Source organism: Bison bison, unplaced genomic scaffold (genome assembly GCF_000754665.1).
Source record: "Bison bison bison isolate TAMUID 2011002044 unplaced genomic scaffold, Bison_UMD1.0 scf7180017864289, whole genome shotgun sequence".
Lineage (NCBI taxonomy): Eukaryota > Metazoa > Chordata > Mammalia > Artiodactyla > Bovidae > Bison > Bison bison.
The window spans coordinates 4,368,809-4,378,821 of NW_011494861.1; positions in this window are offsets into that span (position 1 = coordinate 4,368,809).

Below are 10,013 nucleotides of genomic sequence, written 5' to 3' on the forward strand. Positions count from 1 at the left end.
TCTTTGGCGCTCAGCCTTCTTCACAGTCCAACTTTCACATCCATACATGACCACTGGAAAAACCATAGCCTTGACTAGACGGACCTTTGTTGGCAAAGTAATGTCTCTGCTTTTTAATATGCCATCTAGGTTAGTCATAACTTTCCTTCCAAGGAGTAAGCGTCTTTTAATTTCATGGCTGCAGTCACCATCTGCAGGGATTTTGGAGCCCCTAAAAATAAAGTCTGACACTGTTTCCACTGTTTCCCCATCTATTTCCCCTGAAGTGATGGGATCAGATGCCATGATCTTAGTTTTCTGAATGTTGAGCTTTAAGCCAACTTTTTCACTCTCCTCTTTAACTTTCTTCAAGAGGCTTTTTAGTTCCTCTTCACTTTCTGCCATAAGGGTGGTGTCATCTGCATATCTGAGGTTATTGATATTTCTCTCAGCAATCTTGATTCCAGCTTGTGCTTCTTCCAGCCCAGCGTTTCTCATGATGTACTCTGCATATAAGTTAAATAAGCTGGGTGACAATATACAGCCTTGAAGTCACTTCAGTCGTGTCCAACTCTTTGGGAACCTATAGACTGTAGCCCACTAGGCTCCTCTGTCCATGGAATTCTCCAGGCAAGAATGGACTGGCAGCCCTGGACTGGGTTGCCATGCCTGCCTCCAGGGGATCTTCTTGACCCAGGAATCGAACCCGTGTCTTTTGCGGCTTCTGCATTTCAGGCGGATTCTTTACCGCTAAGCCATCCACCTGTGATAAGTGCTCAGCAAGTGGTAGCTTCACCTCTGGGGCTTTATTAGCAAGACAGTGGATGGGAAGAAGGCCTTATCTGAAGGATGATGGGGTGATGATAAAGGAGATGACCTGTGAGCTGCCTCTCAGCACTCAGTGGATGGTATGCCAGTCCTTTGCCCCATTCTTCGCCATGATCGCATGGTGCCTACCCTCACCCTCACCTTGGTGATCACTTTTCTCCCAGCTCTACACTGCTGCTAGTGCCCCCAGTGGGGCCATGGCCATCAAAAAAGCAGCTGCTTCTTCCTACTTCTCAGCTGACCCTGGGTGACCTTGAGTTAATGCACGACCACCCAGGACCACCTCCCAGACATAGCTCCCCCATCCCATGCCCATTCCTGAGCATCTTAGCTCTTTCCCTTCTTCAGACCCACCTTTCTTCCATCCCAGACACAGGAGATTACTTGATCACCTATGCTGAGGAGTGTGGGACCACCCAAGAGGGGGCATTCTGACCAGAAAGAAAAAACTTTTAGTAGCTTTTTATTTCATGAGGGTTCCACTAGAGGTAGGAATGTCAGGAACTAGCAGAAGGAACTTGGCAGTGGCCAGCAGGACTAAGGAGGGCCAACAGGCACGATTACCACACAGGATATTAGGCAAGAGGGTTCCAGGAAGGCTGGGGAGCCAAGAGGGGCTGGGATCCACTGTCACCAGGGCCAGGGGCCATGTGGGGGCCTGCAGGGAGCTGCTGGATGTCAGCAAAGACTTGGCCATGCTGGGTGGGGACTGCAGGGAGAGTTAAGGAGCCAGGTCCCTGCCAGACTGCCTCCACAGCTGGAAGTGGTTAGTAGGGTCTAGGGGCAGGGGCCAGCCAAACTATATTGGACAATGCCAGGACTCAGTCAAGAGCTCTTCCCATGTTCATGGCCCTGGGCGCACTGTGCACTCACATACCACATAAACCCAAGCCTAAAGAGGTACAGATGGAAGAAGGCAGGTGCCCAGAGACAGAGATGAACGGAGGGGATGTTTCCCAGATCCCTGTACAGACATCATGAGAGTGATCTTCAGTTACCTCCAGAACATCTTTAAAAACACTCCTTGGGCTTCCCTGGTGGTCCAGTGGTTGAGAATCCAGCTGTCAAGGCAAGGGACATGGGTTTGATCCCTGATCGGGAAACTAAGATCCCACATGCAACAGGGCAACTGAGCCCACGTGACCTAGAACCTGAGCTCTGCAACAAGAGAAGGCACCGCAATGGAAAACCTGAGCACTGCAACTAGGGAGTAGACCCTGCTCACTGCAACTAGAGAAAGCCTGCATGCAGCAGTGAAGACCCACAACAGCCAATAGTAAATACATTCATTAAATAAAATTTAAAAATTTTAAATAAATGAAAACATCCCAAAGCCAAGTCACCAAAAGCAGCTTATTAAGAAAATGCTTGTGTCCACATAGGTGTCAGTGGCGTGGATCAGGGGAGTAACATGAAGTAAGTCTAGAGCATCACAGCACTTCTCCCTAATGAGAGAAGTACTTCCACACCCACACATAGTTGAGATGTTTTCATTTCTCTGTCCTCCTCCCTGTCTTGGAGTCCTATCTCAGTCTCCTCCTGACTCTGTTCCTCCTAGTCTGATCTGAACCATTACTTTGCTTTATTTCCATCATGAAAACAATTTGGTCCCATGATGCTTTCGAACTGTAGTGCTGGAGAAGACTTGAGAATCCCTTGGACAGCAAGGAGATCAAACCAGGCAATCCTAAAGGAAATCAACCCTACATATTCATTGGAAGGACTGATTCTGAATCTGATGTTAAATACTTTGGCCACCTAATGTAAAAAGCCAACTCACTGGAAAAGACCCTGGTGCTGAGAAAGATTGAGGGCAGGAGGAGAAGGGGGTGACAGAGGATGATTTGTTTGGATGGGATCACCAACTCAATGGACATGAGTTTGAGCAACCACCAGGAGGTAGTGAAGGACAGGGAAGCCTGGCATGCTGCAGTCCATGGGGTCACAAAGAATCAGACATGACTTAGCGACTGAACAACAACAAGGTGTGAGAGTATTGCTACCCCCAAACCAAAAATCTCAAACTTTGTCCATAGGACTTTGTGATGAGCTTCAGCACTTTTGGATACCTGAAGCTTCTCTCACTTCTGTGCTAACAGCAGCTGCAAAGCCACATGACAAGGTACTCCACATCCTGAGGGACCAGGTGTGCCCAAAATGCTCTGAAGGAAGCCAGAATAAAGAAATGATGCCCCATGGAGGGGAGGGTGTCCTGTACCCAAACTGTGTCTGCCAACGAGCGCCCTGGAGCTCTGAAGCTGAGTTTTGTTTTTTGTTTTTTTTTTCTTTCTAAACTGTTGGGTAGGCAGAAGTCAGGGTTAATTCGCCCTGCTTCCCAGATGTGGAAAGTGAGACCTGGAGAGATGAATGACTCACCAGATAGGGCAGAGGAGTTAGAAATAAAATCATGTTACAGTTTCTATATTGGGGCTGCTGCTGCTGCTAAGTTGCTTCAATCATGTCCAACTCTGTGCGACCCCACAGATGGCAATCTACCAGGCTCCGCTGTCCCTGGGATTCTCCAGGCAAGAACACTCGAGTGGGTTGCCATTTCCTTCTCCAGTGAATGAAAGTGAAAAGTGAAAGTGAAGTCAGTCAGTCGTGTCTGACTCTTCAAGACCCCACGGACTGCAGCCCACCAGGCTCCTCCATCCATGGGATTTTCCAGGCAAGCTATTTTGGGGCAGCAGTCACTAAGTGAGCTCTATTCCTTCAGTCTTTGCACGGGGTAGGGAGGAAAGAACAGGTGTTGTGGATTTTCAGCCACGAGTATACCTTTTCCTCCCCAGCCATGAGAATGACTAGCACTCTTTTCTTGTTTTAAATATTGGCTTATTAAAGTCTACATGAAGTAACAGCTACATGTTGGTTTTCTATTGCAGCCATAACAATTGACTACCATTTAGTGGCTTAAACCAAATATATTATCTTACAGTCCTGTAGGCCAGAAGTCTGATGTGGATCTCACTGGGATAAAACCAGAGTTGCAGTGCTGTATTCCTTTTATGAGGAGCCCTTTCCTTGTTCATTTGGGTGCAGAAATCAGATCCTTGTGGTTTTAGGACTGAGATTCCTGTTGCCTTGGTGACTGTTAGCTGAGGACCATTCCTAGCTTCTAAAGACTAGCACATTCCCTAGCTTATGACCCCTTTCCTTAGTCTTCAAATCCAGCAATGGCAGGTCAAGTGCTTAGCATCTCTCATCCTTACTGTGAGGCTCATTTCTCTGATGGATCTGGGATTGGACTTCTGCTTTTAAGGATTCATGTGATTAGATGGCCCATTTGTGTAAACCAGGATGATCTCCCTCAACTCAGAGTCCATACCTTTAATCATACCTGCAAAGTCTTTTTCACCATATAAGGTGACATACCCACAGACTCCACACACTGGGGCCTGGACAGCTTTAGAGAGTCACAATTCTGCCTACCACAAATTATGAATTCACAGATTCTCAAACCCTCTTGATTTTCCAGGGTTTTCATCACATGATTTTTTTGGTAACAGTTTTAGTGTTACATAATTCGCATGCTACACAATTCATCCATTTAAAGTGTACAATTCATTGTTTTTTAATATAGCCACAGAGTTGTGCACCCATCACCACATCAATTAAGAACATTTTAATCACCCCAACAAGAAATGATGTACCTGTTGGCACTGACTCCCTCAGATCAGATCAGATCAGTCGCTCAGTCGTGTCCGACTCTTTGCGACCCCATGAATCGAAGCACGCCAGGCCTCCCTGTCCATCACCAACTCCCGGAGTTCACTCAGACTCACGTCCATCGAGTCAGTGATGCCATCCAGCCATCTCATCCTCTGTCGTCTCCTTCTCCTCCTGCCCCCAATCCCTCCCAGCATCAGAGTCTTTTCCAATGAGTCAACTCTTCGCATGAGGTGGCCAAAGTACTGGAGTTTCAGTTTTAGCATCATTCCTTCCAAAGAAATCCCAGGGCTGATCTCCTTCAGAATGGACTGGTTGGATCTCCTTGCAGTCCAAGGAACTCTCAAGAGTCTTCTCCAACACCACAGTTCAAAAGCATCAATTCTTCGGCGCTCAGCCTTCTTCACAGTCCAACTCTCACATCCATACATGACCACAGGAAAAACCATAGCCTTGACTAGACGAACCTTTGTTGGCAAAGTAATGTCTTTACTTCCCCTCAATTCTCTCAGCCCTAGGGAACCACAAATCTACTTTCTGTACCTGTGGATTCTCCTACACTATATATTTCATATAAATGGAATCATATAATATGTGGCCTTTTGGGCTTCCCTGGTGGCTCAGCTGGTAAAGAATCTGCCTGCAATGTGGGAAACCTGGGTTCGATCCCAGGGTTGGGAAGATCCCCTTGAGAAGGGAACAGACTCTAGTATTCTGGCCTGGAGAATTCCATGGACTCTACAGTCCATGGGGGTCCACAAAGAGTCGGACACAACTGAGCGACTTTCACTTTCACATGACATTGAGCATCTTTTCGTATGCTTATTGGCCATATCTTATTAGAGAACTATCTAGTCATATTCTTCACCCATTTTCAAGTGGGTTCTTTTACCATTGAGTTGTTAGAATTCTTTATATATGCTCAACACAAGCCCCTTACCAGATTTGCAAAAATTTTCTCCAATTCTGTGGGTTATATTTTCACTTTCCTGATGATGTCTTTTGTAGCATGAGAATTTTTTTTATTCTGATGTCCAGCTTATCTATTTTTTTTTTTTTTTGGTTTGTTGCTTGTGCTTCTGGAATCATATCTAAGAAGGCTTTGCCTAGTCCAATACCATGAAAATGTATGCTTGCATGTTCTTCTAAAGTTTGTTTTAGCTTGTACATTTAGGCTTTTGATTCATTTTTGGTCAATTTTTGTAGATGATGTGAGAGGAAGGAGGTCCAACTTTATCCCTTGGCATGTGGCTATCCAGCTGTCCCAGAATGCTTTGCTGAACTGTCATATGATGGGTTCCAAACACATCTTCTTGGATTGCTCTACAATATGGACATGATCCAAGTCCCTCCCCAGTCCAGTAAGCGAGACTCCAGCGGACCAATGCCTGGCAAGCAGCAGATCCTTAAAACATGTTTGTCAGATGAATGTGGTGAAGGTGGGGAATCAGAGCCCCATGTTTAGGGGTTGGAGTCCCCTTCACTCTGCACTTGGCTGTGACCCTGGCAATATTTTCTCCCAGTGGCCACGTGGCCAGAGTCTAAAGAGGTGCCTTGGTACCCTTGAGTGAAGAGGGCAAACTAAGCTGAGTCTTTTTGTTTTGTTAACTTTAGTCATGCCATGTGGCACAGCTGGCAGGATCCCAGCCACGCAACCAGGCCAGGCAATAACAGCACCAAATCCTAACCATTAGGACACGAGGGAACTCAAGGGGGCATACTAGCAGGGCTCCTACTGCCTAAACCCAGATCTCAGGGAGAAAAAAAATTCCCAAAGTTTGTTTCAGGGCTGCCAGGGAACAGGGAGGCCAAGGGAAAGGAAGAGAGAAGATTGGGAAGCAGCTGGCTTGAATGTGAACCAGGGCAGGGAACCTTGAGTGACGAATCGAGAAGCACCTGTACTCAAGGTCAGCATTCCTTGCCTTAAGCTTCAAGAGGCAAGAGCAGGAAAAAGCTCTTGCTGGCAGATGAAATGAAAAGATAAAAGTGTTGGCAGCCACCCCAGACATCTCTGCAGCAGCAAAAGCCGCATGAGATCCTTCGAGCCAAGTGGAGCTGCAGCCTGGGGACAGCCAAGCCTCTGGAGCGGGCGACAGATGAACCTGGGGTCTGCGGAAGGACAAGGCACCCTTGCTGGGGAAATGTGATGGTCAGCAGAACCTCACGAGACAGAGGCCAGCTTCCGGTTGGCTTCTCCAGGAAGCAGATGCTGTCTGCTTTTCCCAGCCCTGACTCTGCAGTGGCCTGGTCTGGAGCCAGGAGCTGGGAGCCTCTGATGAACCAGCAGCTCCCAAGTGGCTGCAGGGTCATATCAGGGGACAATCGCTCACCCCTCAGCCCCTTCCACTCCCCTCTCCAGTCCTGGACACACAGGTAAGGTACCCCTTGTTCATTCATGCATCCAATACAACATGCCAGGCTGTCTAGGCTCGGGGAACCTAGCCCTGAACAAGGCTCCTGTTCTCAAGGAGCTTGTATTCTACTCCAAGTCGGGGTGTGTGGTGGGGAGACAGAAGATTAACCAGTGAAAGAATAATTGTGTGCATTCTCAGTCACTTCAGTCATGTCTGACTCTGTGTGACCCCTGGGACTGTAGCCTGCCAAGCTCCTCTGTCCATGGGATTCTCTAGGCAAGAATACTGGGGTGGGTTGCCATATGCTTCTCCAAAGGATCTTCCCAACCCTGGGATAGAACCTGTGTCTCTTGTGTCCCCTGCATTGGCAGGCAGGCTCTCTACCACTAGCGCTGCCTAGGAATCCCAAAAGAATAATTGTGCTACGTTGAGCTTAGTCTCTCAGTTGTGTCGGACTCTGTGCGACTCCATGGACTGTAGCCCGCCAGGCTTCTCCGTCCATGGGATTCTCCAAGCAAGAATACTGGAGTGAATTACCATACCCTTCTCCAGGGCATCTTCCCAACCCAGGGATTGAACCTGCATCTCTTACATCTCCTGCATCAGCAGGCAGGCTCTTCACCACTAGCTCCACCTGGGAAGCCCAAAAGAATAATTACAGAATCACAATTGTGATGAAGAAAATAAAACAGAATAATGGAATAGGATGTCTGACTGTATGGTTAAGGAAGGCCTCTCCAGGGGTGACATTGGACTGAGACTAGAGGGAAAAAGGCCAGTTGCACAAAACCGAGAGGAGTGTTCCAGGCAGAGAGAACAGCACGTACAAAGGCCCCGGGGCAGGAAATAGCTTGGCGTCTCTGAAAGGAGGCCAGTGTGGCTAGAGCACCAAGCAGGGGGAGGCCTGAGAACAGGTTGTAGAAGCTGGGACACGAGAGGCCTTCTAGGCCATGGGAAAGAACGTGGGTTTTATTCTAATTTGCAGTGGAGGCCCCTGGGGAATTTTAAATAAGAGAACTGACAAAATCAGTTTTCATTTCGGAAAGTCGCCGGGTTCACGGCTGCAGGCCTGGAGGAGAAGCATATTGAGTAGGTGGGGGTTACTATAGAGTCCAGACAGCCTAGGGCCACAACTCCAGGATGGATTAAAATGTAGATGCAATTACTGTTCAGATACAGCAAGGCAAACAAATCAAAAGAGAACTGCTGCTGAGAAGGTAGTCAGTTGCAGTACCCAAGAAGAGTGGGCATGCCCTGCCACCCATGCAGGGTCATGAGGATGCACCAGGGTCAGCCAGGGGACAGAGGGAGTGAGGGAAAATGTGTACAAGAGCCTCAATAGTGGTTGCCATGGGAAGGCGTGGGTGAGACAGGGTCAGTAGGCTTAGGACTGGCCAGTTTGAAGAGCATCAGCAGGCTCTTGGGCGTAGAGGCTGCCCCCTACTTGTCTGTCGTTGGTCCAGGGTAATGGAGGCAGGTCGATAGTGGCCCAGGGTGTGAGAGCCTGATGGAGAAGGAGGTTGGGGCTTAGGGATTAGATCAATTTGTTCGCATATGAAAGGCACACTCCAGAGTGAATCACTATATCTAGGAACTGGCCAGCCTTGGGAGGGGCAGTCCCTCCACAGTCAGCAAGGCCCCAGACATCAAGGGATCAGAAACACATGGTTGACACCCAAGGGACACCTGTATTCTGTGGGGAGAGGCTCTGGAGAGGAGAGGAAATTGATGGGATTAGCTGATGTTTTTAGATGTAGGTGATGAAGGAGGAAGAATCAAGGATGTTGTCTGGCTGTTTGGATTAAAGCCACTGGTCCCCAACATTTTTAGAACCAAGGACTGGTCTCGTGGAAGACAATTTTCCCACGGACTGGGAGCTGGGAGAGGGGATGGTTTCAGGATGATTCACGCACAGTAGGGTTCAAGCTCCCTTGAGACTCTAATGCTGCCACTGATCTGACAGGAGGCGGAGCTCAGGCGGCAAGTAAGCAATGGGGAGTGGCTGTAAAGACAGATGAAGCTTGGCCAGCTCACCTCCTCCTGCTGTGCGGCCCAGGTCCTAACAGCTCATGAACTGGTACCAGTTCATGGCCTGGGAGTTGGGGACCCCTTGGCTTAGGCAATTGGGTCCCCTCATTCTCAAGCAAGTCTCTGAAGGCTCAGGAGACACGGCTACCTTCAAGGAGCTTAAACTCTCATAGGGGAGCCAGGCTACAAGTAGGGACAGTTTCAAATCAGTGGCATTAGGCTCCCTGAAATAAGAATATGCCTTGCCTTAAGTAACAAATGTTACTGAAAAACAACATATGACTCAGATATTGCGCATGAGGGGAATATTGTATCTGAATTATATGTTGTTTTTCAGCAACATTTTTGTCACTTAAGGCAAGGTATACTAATCTGCGTTTTAAGGCAAAGTATACTTATCTGCCTTAGAAAATCTCTTCATAAAAATTTAAGATGAAGGCTTTTAAAAATATATGCTCTTTTGATTGTATAAATAATGGCCTTTTAACTTTTTTGTTTTGTAAGATCTACTTCTGTTAAATTCAGTGGTATATAACCGTAAATAACTTTTATTATTATTTTAAAATTAAGACTAAGAAAAGAGCGCATGCATGGAAGCATATACACTAACAAATGTGAAATAGATAACCATGGGAATTTACTGTGTGACTCAGGGAACTGAACCGGGGCTCTGTGACAACCTAGAGGGGTAGGATGGGGTGGGAGGTGGGAAGGAGGTTCAAGAGGAGGGGACATATGTACACCTATGGCTGATTCATGCTGCTCTGTGGCAGAAATCAACACAATATTGTAATCATTCTTCAACTAAAAATAAATTTTTTTAAAAATGATCTAACCAAATAAGAAAAGAGAGCACTCGTGACATAAAAACAGGCTTCCTTGATGACTCAGTGGTGAAGAATCCGCCTGCCAATGCAGGAGACTCGGGTTCAGTCCCTGGGTTGGGAAGATCCCCTAGAGAAGGAAATGGCAACCCATTCCAGTATTCTTGCCTAGGAAATCCCATGGTCAGAGGAGCCTGGAGGGCTACGTCCATGGGGTGGCCAAGAATTGGACACAACTTAGCGACTAAACAACAATAAAATTACATAAAATAGGCACGCAATAAAAAATGTTTCTGCAATTTTGATGGTGTAGCCTCCATGAAAGGAGGGACTG